The 25,998-nt window shown below is 36.6% G+C and overlaps 1 protein-coding gene across 1 annotated transcript in view; it reads left to right on the forward strand.

Annotated features, from left to right (window-relative positions):
- GRM3 (glutamate metabotropic receptor 3) overlaps window positions 1-25,998 on the forward strand; it is a 449,804-nt gene that overhangs the window by 76,865 nt on the left and 346,941 nt on the right. The window lies entirely within an intron of this gene.

Consider the following 25,998-nt stretch of genomic DNA (forward strand, 5'->3'; position numbering starts at 1 on the left):
GCAGAAATGATGTTAGAAAGTAATGAGATACAGTAAAAAGGACTTTCTGATCTATGCATAACCAGCATGTGATCTAACACAACAGTAAATTGGAGGCTATTTTCTAATATCCTGGAATATTTCACCTTCAGCACAATAAGGAGCCCACATAGGAAAAAAATAAATGGATTTCCACTTTACACAAGGCACTTCAGGAGAAGGAGCCTGATGTAAAGCCCACTAGAAGCTAGGCACAGACATAACAACTCCTGAGCACTCTAGATCTTAGACGTCCCCTTTCTAAACTGACAACAAACAAAGATCATGGAGCTTAGATCCACAAATCTTAATTTTTAGATATCTTCATGGGTTGTCTAACATTAGGTGAAGGAATCAGGAAATTCAACCCAGATTTATTTATTTATTTTTAATATGCCTGTTTCTAAAGAAAAAAATAAATAAATAATAAAAATCCCTTTCTACCACTTAGTATAAAAAAGCTTCAGTCTTGTAGCTGTGATCTGCTGAAGAATTGTGGACTGCAAAAGTAAGGTCCTGCCTGTTGTTAGCATCTGCTGAAACAGTTCTCGAGCAATTAAACATTTGACTGCAACAGTGAATTTCTGCCCTTCAGCCAATTATTTGTACTGAGAGCAGGGCTTCAGAAGTCGGATTAGGTTGACATGATTATGCCATTTTTGGAACTTTCTCAGCACAGTCTGAGGATCATTCTCAGCTTAGCCTGATGATCATTCTAAGCATGTCCTAGTGGTGTAGAATCAGATTCCTGAAGTTTGCATTTGTGCTTGTCCCAGTTCAAATACTCTGTGATCACATATGAATCACTGGTTCATGTGTCCTCTCATTATGTAATTTACACAACATGGAAGGAGCATCTCCAATGCCATCAGTGACTTTAGCTGTGAGGAGAATCAAGCACTGAGTTTGGATGCGTATTTGTCCATCTTCAGTACCGTAAATCCTAAATCTGCACATGCCAATAGATGAGCTGTGGTTGTAGTGTGTTTGATTATGTTGCTATGTTGTATGCCTGATGTATACCTCTGACAGAAAATGCAATGGAGTGCCAATGTTCAATTACATGGTTACCCATAGCCGTGCTTCTAATTAGTCATAGTAATACCTTGAAGTTCCTTCATGCTGTTTTTGTGTGTCATGATAAGAGCAGTTTGCCTACGTAAAACTATACAGGAGCATCAGAGTCCAGAAAGTGTCATGGTTTTGGCTGTGATGCAGTTAATTTTCTTTGTAGAGGCTCATATGATGCTGTGGTTTGGATTTTTAATGAAAACATTAGTGATAACACACCGCTGTTTTTAGTTATTGCAGAGCAGTGTTTGCACAGAGCCGTGGACTTTTCTGCTTCCTGTGCTGCCCTTCCACTGAGGAGGCTTGGGGTACACAAGAAGCTGGGAGGGGACAGAGCCAGGACCGCTGACCCAGACTGGCCAAAGGGATATTATGCTTTGATGGTTTTACTCAGCTGGGCAGCTGAACTCCACCACAACTGTTCCTTCATTCCCCCTCCTAAAAGTGAAAAGGGGAGAAAATACGATGAAAGGGCTCAAGGGTTGAGATAAGAACAGGGAGATCATTCAACAATTATTGTCACAGGCAAAACTGACTCAGCATAGGGAGATTAATAAAATTTATTACCCATTACTAACAAAATAGAACAGTGAGAAACAAAAACAAAATCAATCAAACAAACAAACAAGCAAAAAAGCTTCCCCCCATCTACCCTCTTTGTCTTCCCCCTGAGCAGCACGGGGGAATGAGGAATGGAAGATGTGGTCAGTCCCTGGTGTTTCATCTCCACCGCTCCTTCATGGTCCCTTTCTGCCCCTGCTCCACAAGAGGTCCCTCCCACAGAACGCTGTCCTTCTCAAACTGAGCCTGTGAGGGCTGCCCACAGGCAGCAGCTTTTCAAGAACTGCTCCCACATGGCTCTGTTCCACAGGGTCCACCCCCCAGGAGCAAACTGCTCCAGCATGGGTCCCCCCCAGGCAGCAGCTCCCCCCTGCTCCTGCGGGGGCTCTCCATGGGCCACAGCCTCCTCCAGGTCACATCCACCTGCTCCACTGGGGGCTCCTCCATGGGCTGCAGAGTGGAGATATGCTCTATGTCTGACCCATGGGATGCAGAGGGGCAGCCTGCTCCACCAGGTGCCTCTCCACAGGCCGCCAGGGAACTCCTACTGCATGCCTGGAGCACCTCCTGCCCTCCTTCTACACTCACCTTGGGGGCTGCAAGGCAGGTTCTCACTCATTACTCTGAGCTGCTGGCACACACCTTCCCCCCCCCCCCCCTTTCATAAATCTGCTCTCCCAGTGGCACAAAAAACATCACTTACTGGCTCAGCCCTGGGCAATGGTGGGCCCCTTTGGAGCCAGATGAAACTGGCCCTTATCTGACATGGGGCAGCTTCTGGACTCTTCTCACAGAGGCCACCCCTGCAACTCCCCCTCTACCAAAACCTTGCTATGTAAAGCCAATACCTAAACACCACATGACATCATGCTCAGCAATAAATGCTGGGGCAAAGAAAGAGGAAGGGGGAAACATTTGGAGTGATGGCCTTTGTCTTCTAAAGAAACTATTATGTGTGATAAGCCCAGCTTTCCTGGAAGCAGCTGAACACCAGCCTGCCAATGGGAAGTAGCAAATGGATTCCTGGTTTTGCTTTGCTTGCACATGTGGCTTTTGCTTTACCTAGTGAACTGTCTTTGTCTCAACCCATGGGTTCTCACACTTTTACCTTTCTGATTCTCTCCCCTATCCCATCTGTGTGGTATTTGGGATGCCTGCTGGGTTAAACCATGACAGAAGTTTGGAAACAGATAATATGAAGAAGCAGATCTAATCTCAGAAGTATCCACAATATTATACTTAGCAGTAGCAAAACAATAGTTGTCAGAGAGAATGAAGAGAAATTGATAATCTGAGGCACACAGTTTTTGAATTATTTATCAGTGAATAAACTTTTTTGCAAGCTCAGCTTGGCAGAAGGGATGTAACGGATGGTTTGGAGAATCCCAAGACATTTTATAAATATTGGTTCGAGCATTTGATCTACTATTCTTATATACATAACTCATATGAGATGAAAGAAAGAAGACAGAGAGATGTCAACACAGCTACAGCTGGCTTGACTACAGATAATTTTTTCTACAGGTAATTTTCTGGCTACAGTGTATTTCCCATGGGACATCGACTGTTTCAGATAGTTGGGATAAATATATATGTATATAATTGAGTTAGGTGACAACACTGCTCTACTGTGCCAAGCACCAAAGTCAGATCTGTTTTTTAAAAATTTTCTGGAGTCTCCATGGCAATTACAAACTCTGGGACATGTACAAAACTTGATTCTAGGCTCAACTGGTGTTTTCTTAGAGGCTGCTTCATCTGACACTTGAAATTGTTGTGTAGTCTATACCCTTACAGATATTCAAGAACCCAAAAGGACATGGTGCAGAACAGCCTCCTGTAGCTGACTATGCTTTAGATAGAAGGGGGAACTAAACGATCTCCAGAGGTCGCTGCCAGCCTCCACTTATCTATGATGCTGCGATTCTATAAAGCTACAGCAGCTTTGTGCATGCTGAAACAGGTGTTAGGCTAGAGCACTTTTGTGCTCTCCTTAGGGCATACTAAAATGCATTGTCTTATGTTAGTACAGAGCAGAGGTTTCCTCATTTCTCATCACTTATAGTTCTTTCACCTTCCATTTACACTTGCTTAAATAAAGTGATTTAATCACACCTAGATAGACAGAAAATGTGGCTAAACCTGGAATTTATGAGCCGTAACTGAAGTATTTAACACTTAAAGGTCTGTAGAACCCAGCTTTGTACCCTAAAGAAACAAATATTGAAATCTGGGAATAAACTCTTCTTATATGCAGCTGTCTAAGACGGGCCATGTGTCTTGGAGGTACTGTAAGTGAAAATTGAATGTTTATATGTCAGGTGATTACATGTAATGACTCTTGTCAGTTAAAATCTGTTTTACTTTGCATCAAAGGAAGAGAATACATGTATATATATGTATATACTTTTGCCAACACTTCAGTGGATTTTTTTTTTTAAGTATTCTCCTCATATTGCTACAAAAAGCAAGGAAAAGGTTCAGCTGCTGAAAATTCCCAGTCCTTGTATTATCTGTCATGAATAATTACATATTAAATGCTTTTTTTTGTTTTTTTTTTTGTTTTGTTTTGTTTTGTTTTTCTGAATGCAAGTAAAGAAGCAATATTTTAATCACAACAGTATTAAAAAGTATAGAGTCACCTTGTCCATAACACTTGCTTCAGTAAAAAAATAAAATCATCAATGAAATACACTGGTGCATAATATATACAGTTAGTGCGAAGGTTGTAATATATAAACACACACACACACACAAAGCAAATCAAACCAAACCAAACCAAACTGAAAAGAATCCATAGTTATTCATGATATTAGATAATCATTGGTTCACAGCTTTCCCTATGTAATATAGGCAGGCAAACTTTGTTCAGAATCATTTAGTGCACTGTACTAATGCTTGAGCTCTTTTATATTAAGTGGTGACACTGAATAGCTTCAGAGGATCTTATGATTTTATCTTATTAACATTATGGATTTCTCTGACTTTAATTTTTTATTTTAATTTTTTTTAATAAAATATGCATATGCTCTATTACATTTGGGATTCATATAAGAAAAATAGTTTTTTTTTGTTTGTTTGTTTTTTTTCCCATAGACTTTAAAGAGGAAAGTTCATTGACTTAAGATTCAATTTCAGTTTTAAAAGGGGAAAGAATAAATGGGAAGTATCGTCCTAGCATTTAGTTGGTTCAGATGCCAGTAATATGAGATGCTGAAATCTCATTGGTAGGTAGAGAAGTCTCTGTAGGATCTGGCTTCAGCCACTATTATTACATGTAATAATCATTCATTTGACTACACATCAACCACCACAAAGTCTGGAAGGAAATCTGGAACTGTAGATTAAAAATCATAGCTGAAAACCATTTCAGACATATTTAAAACCTAGAACAGGGTCTTCTAAAAAGTGTTAATGAAATACACCCTTCGTATATTCTTCAACAATGTTCTCTACCTTAAGACAAGTTCCAGTCTAAAACTGAAACCGTAAATGTTATTAAAGAATACAAATGGCAGAACTGTTAAATTGTATCATGACACTTTAACTGTTTGCAATCTCTCTTCAGAAACAACAACCACGATTTTTTACTGTGTCTTTCTTGAAAGATAAAATCAAATGAAAAAGGAAAAAATAATATATATATACATATATACTGCTTAACACTGGTCAGTCTACAATTCATAGGCAACAGGTTCAGAAGGTACATAATTGAATCTTTATTTGTCAACTGTTTTACTTCCTGATATTGAAATTATTTTGTCACAGTCTGACACAGCCACCAAAACAAGTGCATTTTATTATCTCACAGCTTCTCAAGCTTCTTCTAGCAGCCTGGAGACTCTTCATGCTGCATTATCAACACACTGATATTTCCCCACAAATTCTAACTAGTGTCTTGCAGCCACAAACCTGTTGGACTGTGAAACACATTCTAATGACATTTTACGTTCTGAGGAAGAATTAGTTTGAAAATAAATAAATAAATATAAAGAAAAACATTTCTAATTATCAATAAAACCTGGGATTGACTTTTCTTGTTTTGTGTGTGTATGTATGTTTTCAATGTTGTAAAGTAATGGTTGTAAAAAATATGGTTTTTTTGTTTGTTTGTTTGTTTGTTCTGTGTTTTTTTTTCACTTTTTTTTTTTTTTTTTTAATCGCAGTTTTAGACCATACTGTAGCTCTTGTGCCATTTCTCAAGACATAATGTTAAAACATGTAAGGTAAGACATGTACTGATAATCTACATATTAACTAATCACTTCATATAAATTTGTTTGATGGATGCAATAGACCTGCTCTCAAAGTTTGGCTTACCTTCTGAAGCAAAGTGTTACATTATTTTTCTGAAGTTCCTTTGACTTTAAGAGATTCACATGGATCATATTTGTTTTCTGGAAGAGCAGTTATTAAATACACAGTTTTGCAGTGTGGGCTGGGAAAGAAAATGTACCAGAGAAGGTAACTCTGAAGAACAGCATGATCTTCAAGCTAGAGGAAATGGCTAAACAAATTTTTATTTATCTGATTGTGATGAAAAGAAGTTACAGATTAGAAACCATGAGTTATTGGACAACCAACTTTAATCCTTTGATATTTCCAGAGATAATATAGAAAAGAGTAAGCCAAAATCAGTGAGAAGAAATTTTATGGGAATAGAGGTGAAGAATTATTCTGGTTAGATTTGAACAGAAATCAGAGCAGGTTTTTTCGTCCCTTCCTCCAGAAGACTGTTGTCAAACTCTTAATTTCTCTTTATCCAGTTCTACTAAAAAAAAAAAATAATCTGCAGAATTTATCAACATAGAGTCAGTCATGTTAATCATGATAACCCCTTTTTGTTCTGGAGCATATTTTGAGATGATCTCAGATGAAGCAAAGAAAATTTGATTAAGTGGAGGTTGTGTAACTTTAGCTTAGCCATTTCCTGTGATTCTATAAGTACTGAAAAATTCCAAATGAAACAAAAAAAAATAATTTTATATATTTTTATTTATTTGAGAAAATAAATGGAAAACTTTGAATGTTGATTAATCTAATGTTGGAAATGGATCTTTTTCATGCATTTTATTGGATTTTATCTGTCCTTTTACTTTACTGCTCTATAGATCTTTATTGAATTTTATTACAGACGAAATATACTGTTTAATAAGAGGTGAATTGTTTGAAATTGGAAATGTTTTTTTCCAGCTTCTCTGTAGGAACAGCCCTGGCTTTATTCCTAGAGAAAAATGATGAGAACTGTGATGCAGGGGCTTTTTGTTTGCTATTCTCCTAAAAGATAGCTCTGTATTTTACATTCACCATGTAGGAAGCATATTAGTTATTCCTTTGATGTGAATTACAATGACTGTATCTTACTCTACTAGATATAATCTCTGGTGTAGTGATCCCCAAACTAAAGGCAATAAATTATTAAGAAAACCACTCTACACTTTCTTCTTCTTGATATGAAAAAAAGTTGTTCTCTGACCATTTGCAGTATAACTCATCTAGTTGTAAAATCGACAGATTTTCAGAATTTCTGACATAATGCCTAGGTTTTTTACCTCCTCAAACATTTCTTCTGTATTCAGGTAAGCCAAGCATCAGGTGAAACATCCAAATTAGGTCAATAATTAGACTGTGCAACCTCCCAGTCACTGATTCCTCTTCTGTGTCTTTGCTTCATGCTCTCTCTTTTTCTTACACTTGTTTTTAAAGCTTCATCTTATGTATATCCCTGCTTCAAGAAGGAAACTCAGAATGGTTTAAGGGGTTAGTACTCTACACAAAATGGGGTGAACATGGAGTCAAGAAACAGGACCGACACTGAACAGATCTCAGAAAGTCTAGTGGGTTATATATAGCTGAAATAGAAAAGCGAGATTCGGGGTATTTCTTCTAAAGCAGAGAGAGGACAAGGGATAAAATGATAAAACTGCTGGACCCAAAGAGAATTGGTGAATGGAGTGAAATCCAGCTGGTGACTAGTCACCAATGGTGTTCCCCAGGGGTTGGTGTTGGGGCCCATCCTCTTTAATATCTTTATTGATGACTGGGATGAGGGATTTGAGTGCACCCTCAGTAAGTTTGCGTATGACACCAAATTGGGGGAGGTGTCAATCTGCTGGAGGATAGGAAGGCCCTGCAGAGGGACCTGGAAAGGATGGGTCAATGGGCAGAGGCCAATGGGTTGAGTTTCAACATGGCTAAGTGGAGGGTCCTGCACTTTGGTCACAACAACCCCATGCAATGCTACAGGCTTGAGGGAGAGTGGCCAGAAAGTTGTGCAGAGGGAAAGGATCTGGGGATGTTGGTCAGTGCTCACCTGAACATGAGCCAGTAGTGTACCCAGTTGGCCAAGAAGGAATACAAGCATCCTGGCTTGTATCAGGAATCGTGTGGCCATCAGGACCAGGGAGGTGATCTTTGCCCTGTACTCAGCTCTGGTGAGGCCACTCCTTGAGTACTATGTTCAGCTTTGGGCCCTCACTACAAGAAAGACATTGAGGTGCTGATGCATGTCCAGAGAAGGGCAATGAAGCTGGCAAAGGGTCTGGAACACAAGTCCTATGAGGAGTGGCTAAAGGAACGGGGGTTGTCTGGAGAAGAGGAGGCTCAGGGGAGACCTTATTGCTCTCTACAACTACCTGAAAGGAAGGTGTGGGAACTGGGGGTCGGCCTCTTCTCGCAGGTAACTTTGATAGGACTAGAGGTCTCAAGTTGCACCAGGGGAGGTTCAGGTTGGAAATGAGGAGACATCTCTTCTCAGAAAGAGCAGTCAGGCATTGGGATGGGTTGCCCAGGGAGGTGGTGGAGTCACCATCCCTGGGGGTGTTTAAAGAAAGGTTAGACATGTTGCTTAGGGACATGGTTTAGTGGGTTATATTGGTGGTAGGGAATGTTTGAACCAGATGACCTTGAAGGTCTTTTCCAGGCTTAATGATTCTATGGTAATTCAGCCTGCTGACCTTTACTACTGTCTTTATTTTTTATTTTTGTTTTTGCAGTGTTAGCTTGAGTACTTGTACTTAGTATGAAACATTTCAGGTCTAAAATTATTTATGGCTAGGAATAAAACTTTTTTTTTTTTAAATCAAGGGTCCCTTCTTGCACAGTGGAGTGATACAGGTTTCTTTGGAAGGCAAATATACCCACTTGGCTAATTTTATTAAAACGTGTTTAATTATTGTCAAGGGGTGTCTATTTTCCCCCAAGATACAAAGGTATTACTAAAGTTTGCCACAGCTCAGGTTTTGACAAATAGATAAAAGTAGCTTAGATCCAAACTAAGATTCATGTGCAAGAATGGGTCAAATATGTATTGATAATGAGACAAATATTTAAGTGAAGGAGAGGTTTATCACTAATCATCAGATTAGCTTGATGGTACATAAATAGATGTGTTCTTTAATATCATTCTGGACTTTTCCACTTGAAAAAAAAAAAAAAAAAAAAGCTTATTTTCTAAATACATTTTTTGATACAGAAAGGTTTCTGAATTCGTTATGCAGATTGCTTTCTGTTTATATTTTAATCTTAGTTGATCAAAAGCTAAAAAATATCTGTACTTGAAACTGTCAACAACTAAGTAAGTATTCTGGAGAACTACCTGTACATACTTGCTTTACATTTATCTACTTCTATATTCTCTTTCTACTTTACTGATTTCAGTGAAAACCGGCAATTAAAGATGGACTTTTAATTGGACCTAGCACAGCTATTCCTGTGGTTCTAAGACTTAAATTTGGGTTGATCTAAAAGAAAGTTTCACACACACAAACCATTCACATGATGTGAAATTTATGCATTCTGGACTTTCTACCATATTTTTTTTCCCACTCACTACTACTACTACTACAAAAGGGCGCTGTAAAATAATATGGGGCAACGTTGCTAAATGTGTCATCATTATTTTCTTTTTTGTTTGTTTGTTTGTTTGTTTCAGTCAAATATAAGAATTCTAAGGCTTCATTTTTTCCTGCTTTCAGCCTGTTGTCACTCCTGTGTTGATAATTTGAAATACACTATTTGTTTTCTCACTCTAGAATGCCATACCATAAACTGAAGTATGCATTTTATGAGGACTGTCTTTTTCTACCTTTCACTGATCATTTGATTTTTCCTTTTTGAACAGTAACTCCCTCTGAAAGTGCAGATAATGAGTAACCATAGTTACTTCCCTCCTCAGGGCACTCTTTTTCTATTCTTTATTTCATTTGTGGTCTTATTCAAAATCATAAACAATACCTGCATGGATTTTATGCTTTGCTCCCCAGTGTTCATTAATATACCCACTGGGCAGTTCTGCAAATGTGATTTCAATAATTCCTTTTTTTTTTTTTTTTTTTGCACTTACTTAGTACAAAACTTTGTCATTTAAAAATAAACAAATAAATAAACCCCAAAATTCTTTCTAATTGTTCTCAGGAAGAAAATAGTGTAATATTTTATAACTCAGAAAACTGTTGGACAAATCTGGGAAAAGAGGTCAGACTACAATCACTGTAATTGTATTATTGGTCCTTTTGATTTGTGTTAATAGTATATGATTTATATTGAAAAGCATTCAACATAGATAGTAACCCAGGAAAACACTTTCTGTAAAGAAAAGGTCCAAGGAATCTTAACAATCATTAACATTTTCTTACTTAAAGGTTCTCCTGGGCTTTTCTGGACTCCAAAACTGATGGCTGAAAACTGAGTCAAGGCTGTATGTCAATGACACAGAGTAACCGTGCAAGTCTAATATCTGTAAATTGATGGAGAAAAGCAAAGTCATAAGGGCAGCTGTTACTTCAGATAGGGGCTCGCACTTCTTATCTGGAATTTTTGCCTAAGCAATGTGATATAACTGATATCTAGTGGAATCAGTCTAAAAGTTAGATAAATAAGCAAATGACACCATGAAAATACTGTGGCTCCATATAAATTATTATAAAGCAATGAAAACTTTCTCAGATATCCCCAATTCAGGCTTTTCCTTGGTAGAATAGATATACTGTGCAATTTTATTTGTGCAATTTAAATATTTGTTTGTCAAAATTCTGCATATTTAAATGAATAGAATTACAGAATCATCTAGGTTGGGAGAGACCTCCAAGATCACCCAGTCCAACTGCTGACCTAACACTAACAAGTCCTCCACTAAACTCTAGTTCTAGTTCTGGTTCACTAAGCTCTAAATCTAAACACCTAACATCTTTTAAAGACCTCCAGGGAACAGAACAGAACAGAACAGAATAGTTGGAACAGACCTTCATACATCACCTTATCCAACTGCCAAATTTTATTTAATTTTAAAGTAATACTGGGTTGCCCCTAAACTATATGCTTTCAAAATAATTAAAACTAATTAAAATATATTTCTTTTGAACGAAGAAAGACGTTTTCAAAACCCCGTAACACTCTAACTGCACCAAAACAAACAAACAAAAACATGGCAACGTGGCAAAGCCACATTAACAACAATTCTGATTGCACTATCAATTTATACCTTTTCAGGGAATCTTAGGAAGGACTTAGACACATCATAAACCTCAATAACTCTCAATGATGCAGATGTTTTTTTCTGATCCCCTGTGCAATGCAGACTTCACTCCCAGATACTAAAATTTGCTGGGGATGGAAAATGTCTTTTCCAGCAATCAAAGTCCATGATAACCCCAAGGGAGAGTTATCTGTACATCAGCAATGTTTTTTCTGCTTAACATGCTAATATGTATGTTCTAATTGTTAAAATACATCAGTCCACAAATCACACACTCCTATGTTACAAAGATAAAAAAGTATATTTCACTACATGATCCTTCCCTGGAGATTTCTTTGCTTTCAAGAGAGCAGAATTCTGACTGCAGAGGTTGTTTGATTCATAACCACTTTCAGAATGGAACAAAAAATCTCCTAATGACATAAAAGGGCTTTGAATTAGGCTTGGACCTTCTAAGGAAATTTCCATCGTGTATACTTTTTGCAATATATTTGCCATAAATGATATTTGAAAACTGCATGCCATTGGGATATTGGGATTGTGGATGAGATATATAAAATCTGTAAAAATGAGGTATCTCATCCAAAAGCTAGGTGTCTAATTTCAGTAATCTATTTTAATATGATATGATATGATATGATATGATATGATATAATATATAAAAATTAATAATATATATATATGATATGATATGATATGATATGATATGATATGATATGATATGATATGATATGATATGATATGATATGATAAAATATAATAAAATATAATAAAATATAATAAAATATAATATATATATATATATAAAATATATATAATCTTATATAATTGGTTTAGACCAGGCACCTGTGGTGGGTTTTCTCTGCTCTAAAACAGACATTTAAGATGCATTTCAGATCATGATTTAGGTTATAGTTTCAGACATCTAAATTTAACAATCTGAATCCACAACTGAATTTCACTCTAAAGGTAATTCTCTAGCTTTTTGATATTTCAGGGTCACTGAGATTAATCTTATCTTTTGTCTCAAAATACTCTTAGAATCATAGAATCATAGAATATCTTGATTTGAAAGGGACCCACAAGGATTATTGAGTCCAATTCTTGGCTCAGCAGAGGAGTACCCAAAATACCATCCAGTTTATGAGAGCACTTGCTGCTTCTGAGAAATGGTAATAACACCCTGGGATATAGATTTTCTCTTCCTTTCAAAGTGAGAAAAAGAAAAGACATAAAACAATAAAAAGTTCAGGCTTTTGACCATGAAATTTGTTGTTTGCCTTCTGTGACAGAGATTTTGGTTGCAACTGCCTGCAAATCTACAACAGGATTTTCAGGAAATAAGTCAATCTGTGTTTTTTAAATTATTAACTATAACTTTAAGTAAAACTTTCTTAAAAACTTTTGGGGCTTATCACACAAAAATCTGCAAATCAGCACAGTGAAGTAACACTTCAGTCCCTTTATCCTCCTGTAGTGACTTAGCAGAACTGTTTGAGACATAAGGGGAGATAGCATACAAAAAATAAATACATAAATATTGTTACAGGTTAACAGAATACCAAGTCAGAAAAAAAAAATAATAATAAAAAAAAATAGGAATATTTCATTAGCAAAATCCTCATCCTTTCCTCATCCTTTCCTATACTGTCTTCACCATCACCTCCTCCATTCCAAGAAGGTTTTTTAACATGATGATTCCTGTAATAGGATCCATCTTCAGAACTGCTTTGTATAGGTGGAATTTGCTCTGGCTTTCTTAGGTTCTTTCCTAGATGCTCAAAGAGGAAAGATAGAAATTAAACTATACATATGACCATCCAATAACAAAAGCAAGAAGCTTGGCATGACACTGGGATATCAAGAAGATTCAGAGGACACTTATTCAAAGACTTTCTTTCACATATTTAAATTCCTTTATGATCATGAAAGGACAGCACCTAGACATGCTCTCATCTCTTGTTAGACATTGGAACAGGCTGCCTAGGGAAGTGGTGGAGTCACCATCCCTGGAAGTCTTTAAAAGACGTTTAGATGTAGAGCTTAGGGATATGGTTTAGTGGGAACTGTTAGCATTAGGTCAGAGGTTGGACTCGATGATCTTGAGGTCTCTTCCAACCTAGAAATTCTGTGATTCTGTGATTCTGTGACAGCAGTATCTATAAAGACTGTCTAAGTGAGACACCTTCTCTCCTTGTTCATTATATACAAAGCCTAGACCCCTAAAACCTACAAGATAACTTAATTGTCTTGCCTACTGAACTGGAAGCTGTCTAGGAAATATAAATATCAAGAGTATACTTAAAATTCAAGTCATCGTGTCCGCTTCTGAAAGTACACAGCACTCTGGTAACAGGAAACTCTGATAGGAGATCATCTGGAAGGGCTCAGAAGGAAACCTGGTGCAGACCAAGCATTGAACTCCAATATTCGTTTCCACAATACAGGAAAGCATTATTTCAATAATGATGGCTTTCAATATTTTCCACAAGATTAAAAAAAAAAAAAAGTCAAAACATGCAGTGTCTTGCTCAAAGCCACATGAATGACAGTACTAAGGGGCAGTACTGAATTTAACCCTGAATTATCCATTATACCATGCTCTGAAGTAAACAAAACTTAATTCCTCTTAATGTTAGCCAAGTAGAGTCCTCCAGTAAATGTCAAGGAATCAGGCCTGATTAGATATAGACTTCTGTCACTAGAGCTTTAACCCTATCAGTGGTTGATGGCCGGGGAGGCCAAAAATGTTGGATTAAGGTTTGGATTTAACAGCAACAGTAATTGATTTTATGTTCATTGTTGACATTTGATTGGCTGATTAGTCAGTTCAGGTTGTAATCTTTAAAGAGAGGAAATGCCACCCCACTGAAATGCAGAATACTGAAAAGGTCAAAGAAGAGGAGAATTCCCCCTTTAATTCATGAAGAAAGAGACATTAAAGCCCAGGGAGTCCACACGCATGACAAAGGTTATAATGAGAAAAGAAAATGGCAAACAGATAATCCATTTTCATGAAAAATACTCTAAGGGCAAACGTCCCATATTAATCCCTCTTGTAAGTGTCTCCACATGTAGAATGCAGACAACTACAGGAAAAAAAAAAAAAGAAAGTAAGCTACATTAATTTTAAAAGAAAATATATACCCCACATTTCTAAATTTTTTATACACAGGAAATGCTTAGATTTGATATTTTGAAATAGAAAGAGACACTGTGGGAAAGATATCATGAAAAAAAAAGATTTGTAAGTTTGTTGAAAAAAGTCATTCATTTCCTGTCAACTGTCCTTAACCAACTGAAAAGACTGGGGTAGAAAAGACAATTGTGGACAAACAAGAAGAAGATTATGTTGTTTTATTTTTTTTTTAATGTTCCAAATAAAGAAATCTGGACCAAGTAAATGTATTTGTTTGTTTGTTTCTCCATATTATTTACTTACAATATTTGCAAACTCATGCACAGGCATTTATCTGTCATGCAATAATTAAAGCAGTGTATGTTACTACTGTCCAAATTGACTCTGTATAACTGTGTCTGGGGTAAGGTTTCATAAGGAAGTTTGCTTTCACCAGTAGAAAATACAAAGATAAATCATTCTTCTGTCTTCACTCTCTTCAGATATATATACATATATATGCATAAGTATAAGAGATATACATATATACTTATATACATCTATATATACATACATATATATAAGAATATGAAGATTTACCTTTCTGTGCATAAATGTACATATGTCTGTTATTTATTCAGACATATTCATGCCCACATGTATACACATGCACACAAACACAAATAAGGACATAGAACTATAAGAAAAGGAAAATAAAAGTATCATAGTAAGAAAAGCATCCTTGAATTCTATTCCCTTGAGCTTTTCCCCAAGGCAATTTCAGAGAGTATATCTTTAAATATACACTAGTACTATGAATAGTTGTTTCTAAAAATATTCAGGCTTTTGCTGCTAAAGCTGAAATCCAACACTCTGGAACATTCTGTTTTTATAGTTTTTAAATTGAAAAGTGAGTTTTGTGATAACCACTTCTCTCTTTCTTTCTCTCCCTCTCAACCTTTCTCATACACTCATTACTTTGTTATTATATTCAGGCTTATAAACTCTACACCGAAACTCTGAGTGGTACTAGAAGTATGAGATGAAGACAGGTGGTTGAAGAAAAGAAAAAGGTGATAAAATAGGGTAACATCCCCATGTTATTCCATTGCCCTATGGTTATTTGCAGCTAAAACTGTCTAGGAATGAAAGACATAACACAAAGAGGTTCAAAAAGAAATTCTGTTTCTTCAAGAAAGTATGCAGAGCTATTGAGAGCTAAAATAAGCAAAACTTTTTCCCATTTTGCCATGTCTGAAGTATTGAATTTGCTTAACAGCCTACATTTACAGAAAGGGGAATGAACAGTTACCTAACTGCTCTAAAGAGATTAGAAATAATATTGTATTTCCAGAGGAAAGAAATAACTGTGTAAGTTTCATAAGAGATCAAAAAGAGGGAGAGATTCTTGAAGCATTTTACCACCTCAGAGGCTATTAAGTCAGACATGCAATTTTGAATGGTTTGTGGAAACCCTAATTTGAGAACAGATTATGATGGTGCTTGGAGACCTGAGACAGAACATTTCAACACAATCTTAAAAAAAATAAATAAATAAATAAAATAAAACAAATGAAATTGCTTTATTCTCCAAATGAAATCAGACCAGATTACAAGTTTAAAAGAGAAAAGGCTTGGGTGAGTTTTTGAAACATAGATTCACAATAGAATCATAGACAAAATAAAAGGAAAATCTCCAAGAGGCTGAAAATGCAAAAGAAACAGTGAAGAGTAAGTGAAATACAGAAGAAACTGGAAGACTTCGGCATTATCCTAACATTTCATAGGACTCTTAAATCTGCAAGATGCAAACCCACTTTTCAAAAGGCTGCAGAGATGTATTTTACAGAATAAAAAGCCTCAGTATTTAGCACAGAGTTCTTTGTAGCTCTAACAGCTACTTCAGAGAAGAATACTTCACAGTGGAATTTGCACAAGAGCAGTTACACACTGTGACTGACACCAAGCAGCAGAAATGACCTTTTTAATTGTAGGTTTAAAATTTGCACAAGTTACTGCAATATTTGAAGTTATAGTTAAGTGCATGGAAAGAAAGCCTGGTCATGTGGAACTGAGGTAGAACTGAAATTATATCAGGGAAAGAACATTTCTACTCTGAATAATCAGAGCTGGGTGTAAAAGTCAACACATCTTAGAAAGGTAGATTTACACATGTTAAGGAATGCAAGATCTGTCTGACATTAGTAATTTGATTCAATTACTCAGGCAAAAGCTTATAACATCACATGACAATTGTAGCAAGATGTACAAAAAACTTGCTCTGTCTACCTGGCTGGCAGGTAAAACACAAGAGCATCCATGTTTTTGGAGTGACAGTCAGAGGCCAGAAGCACACATTAAGCTCTGTTGACTACCTTCTTTATTTACTATAAATAAATATATTTTCTCATAATGTGAGATTATGCTACCTGCTATCACCAGGTAGAAGCCTGCATTATAGACACCTCAGCATAGTTGTCTACTGGAAGGTGAATGTGTGAGGTAGGTATCTATGCAAATCATTTGCCTGAGGACCATGAAAGTATCTAGTTTTTCCCAGGTGTTTCTCTGGAGCTGACAGATAAGACAGGATCAACAAGGCCAACTATGCATTTGTGGATTAGCAAAAGAAGTCAACCACGAAAACTAGGTATCTTGTATGTTAGCTGACACTTCTATGTTAACTCACAAACTGCTCTCAACCCCTATGAGTATACTTCAGCAGTAAACTGGAGCTGCAACTTAGAAACTAGGTCCCATATCTTCTAAAATATTGTTCAGTACAAAGCTTAGAAACATCCAAGTTGGCATCAAGCCAACGTTAAAACTAAAGATATTACAAACACCCTCATGTAGGTTTAATGAAATAGAAAATATACCATGATTTGAAATTATACTTGTGAAAACCTTAGCAGACCAAAAAGGGGTATGTTTATAACAATCAAACGTGAGTGCAACTGTCCTTATGAGGTTTCTATTATGAGTTAATTATTACAGAAATGCAGACTTGTAGTTGCGCTAGCAACTACTGACAGCAAGAAGAAATACAAAAGGAACTGAGCTTGCAAGTCCTCAAATCATTAGGAACCACTAGATCCTAAAATAGCAATGGCTGAGACTGAGCTTTATAATACTGCTAATAAAACTCTTAGGCTGCTTTAGAAAAATCCAAGATGAAAGAAGTGTAAGCAACATTATTTTCACTTCTATTTTCTCAGTGTCATAAGAAAATATATTGTAACGATAGTGATTGTATACATATGTATATACATCTATATCTTGAAAAATATAAATGTTTGTTTTAATAGCAAACTCCATTATTATTTATCTAAACTAATGTTTATATTCTCTTTCTGATACCGCTTCTTGATTGAAAGCATCATATAGCTCTGAGCATGTCTGTGCTACTAAAAGTGAGTGTCTTTCAACACCTGAAAACAAGATAAGGCTCTGATTACTATTATGCCACTCTTTGCTCAACTATTATTTAATTGGAAGCCTCGGATGACCCTTTACAATTAATTCATAAAATATTTCAATTTCTATAATCATTGTATATATAAAGTGACTTTTTTTAACATCTGTATTTTTTTGCTGAAAAAAAATATTTCAGAAGAGTCCCAGATTGTGTGATATTACAGTTTCTTAAATATCTATAACCTTTAAAGAAGTCTTGAATTTAATGTTTTATCTCTTAATGCTTAAAATAAATAAATACATAAATATATAAAAGTATGTAAAGATCAAAATAGCATAGAATTCATAAAATCTCATCACATTAGAGAAATGTTTCATTTCTAATATGATAAATAGTAACTTATTCTTGTAAACCAGGCACTTAAATACTCTGATATTATTAGCTTAAAATTTCTGTCTACAACCCAGAATGATACAAACATTTTGTAAGACAAAAATCTGTCTTTATATAACAAACTGATCTGTTCCATTGGGAGGGGTAGAGGGTGAGGGTGTTGGGGGGAATGGGAGAATGTAAAGGAACTTTATTATAACCGTGTGTGCTAGAATTATGTTCCTTTTATAAGCTTATCATTAACTTTATGTTTACATTCCAGCCTTCAAGGTAGCAGTATATGTCAATAATAGGGTAGAAAAGGCAAATCTATGTTGGTTTATAGGCTGGGAGTGCAAAATGGATGTCATAAGAGAATGATGAATGAAAGCATGAAAGCAAAGTCCTCTCAAAGTCCGACTCCTTTGAAATTTTACAGTGATGATATATGCTTAACATTTTTCAACTGCAGATTTCAGAGCAGATATCAGCAGAGATCAATTGCTGTGTCCCAGTTTAAAGATGAGGAAATTGTGGCCCTTATTGATGGCTTCCTGGCAGAGAAATGAAATTCCATCACTGAATCCCAGTTAGGATTTCAATCTCTGGAAAGCACGGCTTCCCACTATACATTTCCATTAAAGTTTGGTGGGAGCTAGGATAGGTTACAAGGTTAATGATTGTCACAGATAGCATTGCAAATGGATTTTAGGTGGTCACAGCAGATGTTTTACTACTTATGCTACATCAGCATCTACATATTCTGCTTATATGCCCACCTGGGAAGCTATGAAAGGGTGATTCCTGAGCAGAAGATCTTGTACTCTAAGAGTGCAGGATGAGGCAGACAGCAAAGGACAATTATACTCAGAAGGAAACTCATTTCTTGCTTCTTGATAACAGTGAAATCATTTTAACAGCTTGAAGTATTACCTTGCTTGAGTAGTAGCTTTTCCCACAATTGAAGAAGGTTATAATTTTAATGTCTGTCTTTATCTATGTATTCTTGAGTCTTTTTGCATGTTGAAAATGAAAGATTTAACTTATTTCCTCCAAAATAGTTAAAACAAATGTCTTCTATCAGAAACTAGCTTTTTTTTCAACTTCAATTAAACTTTGGAATGACTTTCATGCATCAGAAGCTTCACTGAAAAGATCAGTCAGTTCTATCTTCTCCACATCAGCTTTGTACTGCCACATATGGCCAGCATTGATTCTTCAAGCACTGCAGAGAATTTCACTACATTTTTCAATTTTCTGGCAATTGCACCTTTAACTGAGGGTGAAATTATTATGGCTTTTGCTGTCATCTTAACTTTATTCAAAGTACTTAATATATCCCAATTTACTCAGTGTTAAAAAAATTCTGTCTAATCATTTTGTTTTGACACCAACAATTTAGTTCCCACATGCTATTTATTAAAATAGTCCACACAGCAATTCATTTTGTTTTGCTTTGTTTGCTGAAAACAAGACAACAATAACAACAACAACAACAACACAACGGATCCTGGATTTAAATTTAGGGGTGCAAAAGTCTTGATTAATTGAAAAGTAACATTCATTGAATGCATGAATGAATTTTCACAGAATCGCAGAATCACAGAATGGGCAGGGTTTGAAGGGACTTCTGAAGATCAAGTTCACCCCCCCCTGCCAAGCAGGATCAGCTAGAGCACACTGTGCAGGGTGGCATCCTGACAGGTTTTGAGTATCTCCAGAGAAGGAGACTCCACAGCCTCTCTGAGCAATCTGTTCCAGAGCTCTGTCACCCTCATAGCAGAGAAGTGCCCCCTCATATTCAGCTGGAGCCTCCTGTGCTTCAGTTTGTTCCCGTTGCCCCTCATAATGTTGCTGGGCATCACTGGAAAGAGACTGGCTCCACCCTCTCAACACCCTCCCCTCAGATACATATACACATTGATGAGGTCTTCCCTCAGTCTTCTCCTTTCCAGGCTAAACAAACCCAGTTCTCTCAGCCTGTACCCATACAAGTGCTGCAGCACTCTGATCAGCTTTGTAGCCCTCCTCTGGACTCCATGTCCCTCTTGTACTGGAGAGCCCAGAATTGGACACAATTCTCCAGGTGTGGCCTTACCACGGCTCAGTAGAGGGACAGGATCACCTCCCTTGACCTGCTGGCAGCACTCTTCCAAATGCAGTCCAAGATACCGTTGGCCTTCTTGGCCACAAGGACACATTGCCAACTCACGGTCAGCCTAGTGCAGCATGGTGCAGCTCTGCAGAGTTGCACTCCAGCAAGTCACCCTCCCAGCCTATTTTCAGCAATATCAAAATTTGTGTTCATCTGGATGTGCATTTGGTGTTTCAGTGTCAAGTTTAAATGTGAAGTCTAAGAACTCAAAAGCAGATTATTTTATTTGAACAAAATCCTTGTTCAAAACTAAGTGTGTCCATTCATTACGTCATTTGGAAACAGTTAATCACATACAACTTTTCACACTGAAATCTAGCAAGAACGGAATTTATCTCTTGAGACATTCATTCCAACCATTCTTGTCTTTCCAGAGAGAAGTTATCAATCAACAATCCTGAAATATCTTATCATGGATCAAATATTTGTTCACCTCTGTTGTGCTAAAGGTTAATCATACAATTGCACAAGTGATTATATGTCTGCTTTTCAGTTCTTTGTCCAAGACTAGCCACCAAAAGGCTGATTGATGATAATTTGCAGGGAAGTGAAGAATGGCTGTAGTAAGTGGCTATTGAGCAAATTCCATTCTTACCTCCACTTCTGTAAATCCAGAGCAGACACAAGTCCAGAGGACTTACGTCAGTAAAGGACAAACATTTCTATGTTTGCAGCACTAAATTCAGCTAACACACTGTTCAGTTCCTGCTGTTGGTACAGCTCTCTCTTGTGATTTTGGGCAAATGCTTTAACTTGTCATTGCCACAGTCTTTGCACAATAATATCACTTCTTCACTCTTTTATTTTATTTAAATCCCAGAACAGCAAGCAGCCTACCACTCTTGCAGAAATGCTGAGTAAATGCACAGTGGACAGCCTACACTTGAGCTCAACACTGCTATGTCATGCTGTCTAGGGTCCTAAAACGTCTTTGTCTAAATTTAATTCTCCACATTTGTACTATTTGCAGTCTGGCTTGTTGATGTAGATTTTAGACAACAAGAGACATGGGATGGGTTCCTTCGTATATAGCGCCCAGAAATGGGATATTTCTTTGCTGAACCCCTAGATGCCATAGTATTACAAACAGCAATTGTTTGCAACCTGGAAATAAAAACATAATACAGCTGAGACTTTGAGTTCATCTACCTTCATAGAGAGTGATAGAAGGAAAAAGGAGAAAGAAATATATACTTATATTTAATATATAATATATTAAATATATATTTATATTTCTTTCTATAGGGTAGCTGTAATGGGTGAAGCAGATTGGACAGGTAGACTAGGCAGCTCTATCACGAAACCCCCTTTTGCTGCCGAGATGCCTTGAGCCGCCAGGTGCCGCTGTTGCATCTCCCGATCCGCCGAGCCAGGGAACTGGTGGTGGGTGCACCGAGCTATCCCCTGGCATGTCACAGCGCGACGTCCCCTCCTCTGCTACCGTGGCAGGGGTCTGAGGCAACGCTTTCTTCTAGATGCATGGGTTTCTTTCTTGACTATGTCAAGCTGTTGAAAAATTCCCTGGAAGGCTGCATAGGGAATTTAAATACAAACAAGCAAAACAAAACTAAACACCCACCTGTTATTGAAATAGTCTACATTGACTTTTTTTTTTTTTTTAATTAAAATTCAAGCTTAAGAGAGAAATTTCCTTTCCTTGTTTGAAGAAAATCTTTGTTGTCATTTGTATGTCACAGTGATAAACGTGATACAAATCACTAAATAAATATAAAATTAAACAAGGGCAAGTCACTATCCATAAGACACTGAGAATTTTGAAACTTTTTAGCATGTGCATTATTGCTCAATTCATTGTTTTGTTTTTATTTTTTAATACAAGCAGGCGGGATGCAAGCCTCCCCCACCTCAAGCACTACTGAAGGCCGGGAAGAATCCTGCAGAACAGCCCAAATGGTACGAGAAAATCATGTGACATTAGCAAGTACTGCAACTCTCCTTTAAACATCATCTCTCTGGATTTACTGGGTTCAGGCACCAACACACAAGGTCAACTTTTCAAAGATGTTTTCTTTTTGTAGATCTGAGCACAAAAGCCCAGGCCCTTGGGACTGAAATTTTAAGCTGAAGAGTATTTCCTGACAACATTAATAGTAGCCCCCAAAATGGCATTTGATTCACACTGAAAATGTACATAAATATTAAGCTGAAACATTCACACGATCTTACATTCATCAGTTCCAGGGAAATGTCATTGGTGAAATGCTAATGGAATGTGACAAAATACTTAAGCCAGAAACCTCATGAGACAAATTAAGGCCACTTGACTTTTCACAACCTTTGTAATAGTGACTGAGGCACTGACAGAGCCAAAGAAAGACTTTGAGCTGTTGTTGGGACATAATGATGTGATCCATTGAAAATACCTTTATAAGTTCCTGGCTGACCCCAGGTTTCCAAACTGCTTTTCAGGACAGTAACAGAAAGTAAAGCCTCTGAAAAGGAAGAATTCTCAAGCAGGTACCGAGACTTTTTTTCTGTTAATGTTGCTTATGGCTCTTTTGGTCCTTTCTGCTTTGCAGAGTCATTTAAAAGTAGAAGAAACATCTTTAGTTTATGAGATAAATTAAAGGAAATAAGCATTGAAAAACTTTTCTCAGCTAGTTTCCCTCCACTGTCTTTCATGATTTTTATTTTCCAGGTGTACAACAGGTCTCTTCCAACATCTAACACTAAATACAGATCTCGTTTCTGAGGAACACCTAGTGCTGGTTAAATTTATTCTATGTTTGAGAATCCAGCCCATTGCTTGTGACATGATAGAGAACTGGAAGAACACCCTCCATCCGCAAACATATGTGATTAAAGCAAACAGGAAGAAAGAATAAAGTGTTTACCCCCGAGCCCTAGATTTGAAAAGAATGGTTTCTGGCAGGAGTCCACAAGAAGCAGAAACTGACTGAAAGATAAAAGCCAGCACTATAGGCATCCATACCAGGTACAGAAGAGGTGGATCAGAGGCAACCAAACAGGAACAGAGACCTCCATTTATCTCTTGCAATGAAACAGAATATAAATGAAACTTGGCATCAGTGTGAAAGGATGGTTTGATGTTAAACTGCACCAAGTCCCAAGGAAAAAAAAATAATTAAAATAAAGTAAAGTAAAGTAAAGTAAAATAAAATAAAATAAAATAAAATAAAATAAAATAAAATAAAATAAAATAAAATAAAATAAAATAAAATAAAATAAAATAAAACAAAAGCATTAACAAACAAACAAAAAGTACAGAAGAAAAGAATAGGATATCTGTGAGAGATGGAAACAACTCCACCTAGGATCCTGATAGAATTTGTAAAATTCATTATATACAAACCAAGATAATTTGAAAGATGGGTGGTAAATTAGTTTTAGGTTATGCTAAAACTGTACCTGGAAACCAAAGTAAGGCCCTCCAAAGAGCAGAAGTTTTATCAGTACTTCTAAAACATTTTATTGATGAAATAATGAGAAATACATATATATGTATATATATATAGGTATCAATGATAGATATCAAGCACAAATAATCAAAGCCAAGAAGAAAAGTGAAATATTTGTGGTTATTGAGGGGTTTTTGTAAAGGATGGATTTTGTAAAGAATGCACATAGCTAGTAACATGTTTGAAATGATCATTCACACAAAAAAGAAACACTCAAGAAAACTGATACCATGTAGCTTAAGAAGAAAGAAGCTGTGGGTTTCTTATCTGTCAATTAATTGCATTCTGCTGAGCTCTTCACTTGATACCAGGAACTTTTTTTTTTTTTTTTTTTGCTTATCCTCCTCTGACTTTTCTTTAGAAACAAGATTCTTTATCAGTCCCCAGTGCATTTCCCCAAGGTATAGGGTAGATGTAATTAAAGGCTATACAATTAAAAAGGGATTGCACCTAAGTCACTATACTGTAACCATTTTTCATTCAGAATCTGCTTTATAGAGCTGCAGAAATGTAACACATCAGTGTAACTTTATTGTAATCCATGTCTCCGTATCCATGTGTAGTAGTATGGTAGAGAGACATTTTTCCACCATAAAATTCTCAAACTCAAAGAGCAGTGGAGATTATAAAACTGCGCCTTTTTTGAAGGGTGATTTTTCTTCCAGGTTACCTATTGAAGTTCACACATTTCTCTGATCAAATTGTCATTTAAGTACAGCTATTTGTCTACAAATTTGTTATGGACCTACAGAAGTCAATAGGAGCCTGTCCCTTGATTTAAAGAGGCTTTAACTCAGAATGTTTAGGGGCCAAATATTAATCCTACTGAACATAAACTCTTAAAGTCCTTCTGATTTCAGTAAGGTCAGATTCTGCCTCAGATGAAAGGTTTATCTATTGCCACGGAGATTTAAATAGCATAGGAGAAGCTATGAATCATTGTTTTTTCTTGTTTATGTAAAGAAAATATTACTGAACAAAACTAACTTTGGAGCACTGTTAAGAACTATATAGAAAACAAGCATAAATGGAACACCAGTGTATATATGGAGAGGCTACATGCACTTAAAATTTTTTGAAAATAGTGCTATAACAAAATCCATTGCAATTTAGTATTCATTATCAAAAAAAAAAAAAAAGTTAAATAACATCATTCTTATATTGCATACACCAATTGTCACAATATTACAGTTGCTCAAAAAGATGATCTATCATGGGGCTGAGATAAGGAAGTATTTACACCACCCATCTGTAGGCAACTAACTTTGAGGGCTGCACTAGCTCTGGTTAGCCCTGATCTCCCAATGGTTCCCAGATGCAAACAATGTGGAACCAGCCTTTCAAAAGAGCTTGACCATCTCCGAGCATATATCCATCATCAGTGGCATCTCTTCCTTTCCCTTGCCGTATCCCCTATACTTCCCAGCTGCCATCACAGTCTTTTCTCCACATCTGGATTTTATTTCATTTGCACCTAGTCTTAGCTCACCATTCCTTACCCCTGCCTGAGTGAGTCTGTGGGGGATTCTTATCCACAATGAGGATGTAGTAATGCTAAATCCAGTTATGTAATTTTGTCTATGATATAAATTAAGACAATTTTGAACTTTACCAAAGGACAGAAGTGTGAAAATACGGTATTCGCCTTTAGCCTACAGTGAATAGGGTTATTTGAAAAACATAGAGGTAATGGCAGGGGTAACTGAAGTCTCAGTAAAACTGGCACACCACTTCTACATTTTCCTAAGTGCAACCAAGACCCCCAGGATGAGTTTGATTTCAGAGCTGGGGCAGGAGCACTCCTAATATTGGGTGAGTGCAAAGGGTATCATTTCAGCTCATGCTCCCTGCTGTCAAACCAAGATGTGATTCAGCCAATTAACCTCACTTTAAGCAGACAATGAAAATATACCCATTCAAAGCCACCACAAAGGAAAACAATACTTATATTTTTCTATTCTGCATCACTTCTAAACAAACAATATGCACAATATCTCAAAGCGTCTGTGGCTGTGGATAAAGTAGGAATGAGCATGAACATCAGCTTTGTAGGGTACAGTGGTAGCAGCCTTCACTGTAGGTGCTGAATGCTGAGTTGCATTTATTTTTTTTTTTGCCTTTTTTCATTTCTGTGTTCCTAATGCAGATTTTGTGTGGTATTTATTGCTTTAAAGCTATATTATCATGAAGTATGGAGATGTCTCACTCCAGAATGAGGTTTGCCTATGCACTTACTAAGCAAAATCAACTCTTACAAGACTGCTACCAGCAATGGATACTGGGGTATAAGATTTAAGGAAATATGTTTATTTTTCAATAACCTATGAATGAATGTAAAAACTATGAATCATAAACACACACATAAAAGGC

The sequence above is a fragment of the Anas acuta genome, chromosome 1 (genome assembly GCF_963932015.1).
Source record: "Anas acuta chromosome 1, bAnaAcu1.1, whole genome shotgun sequence".
NCBI lineage: Eukaryota > Metazoa > Chordata > Aves > Anseriformes > Anatidae > Anas > Anas acuta.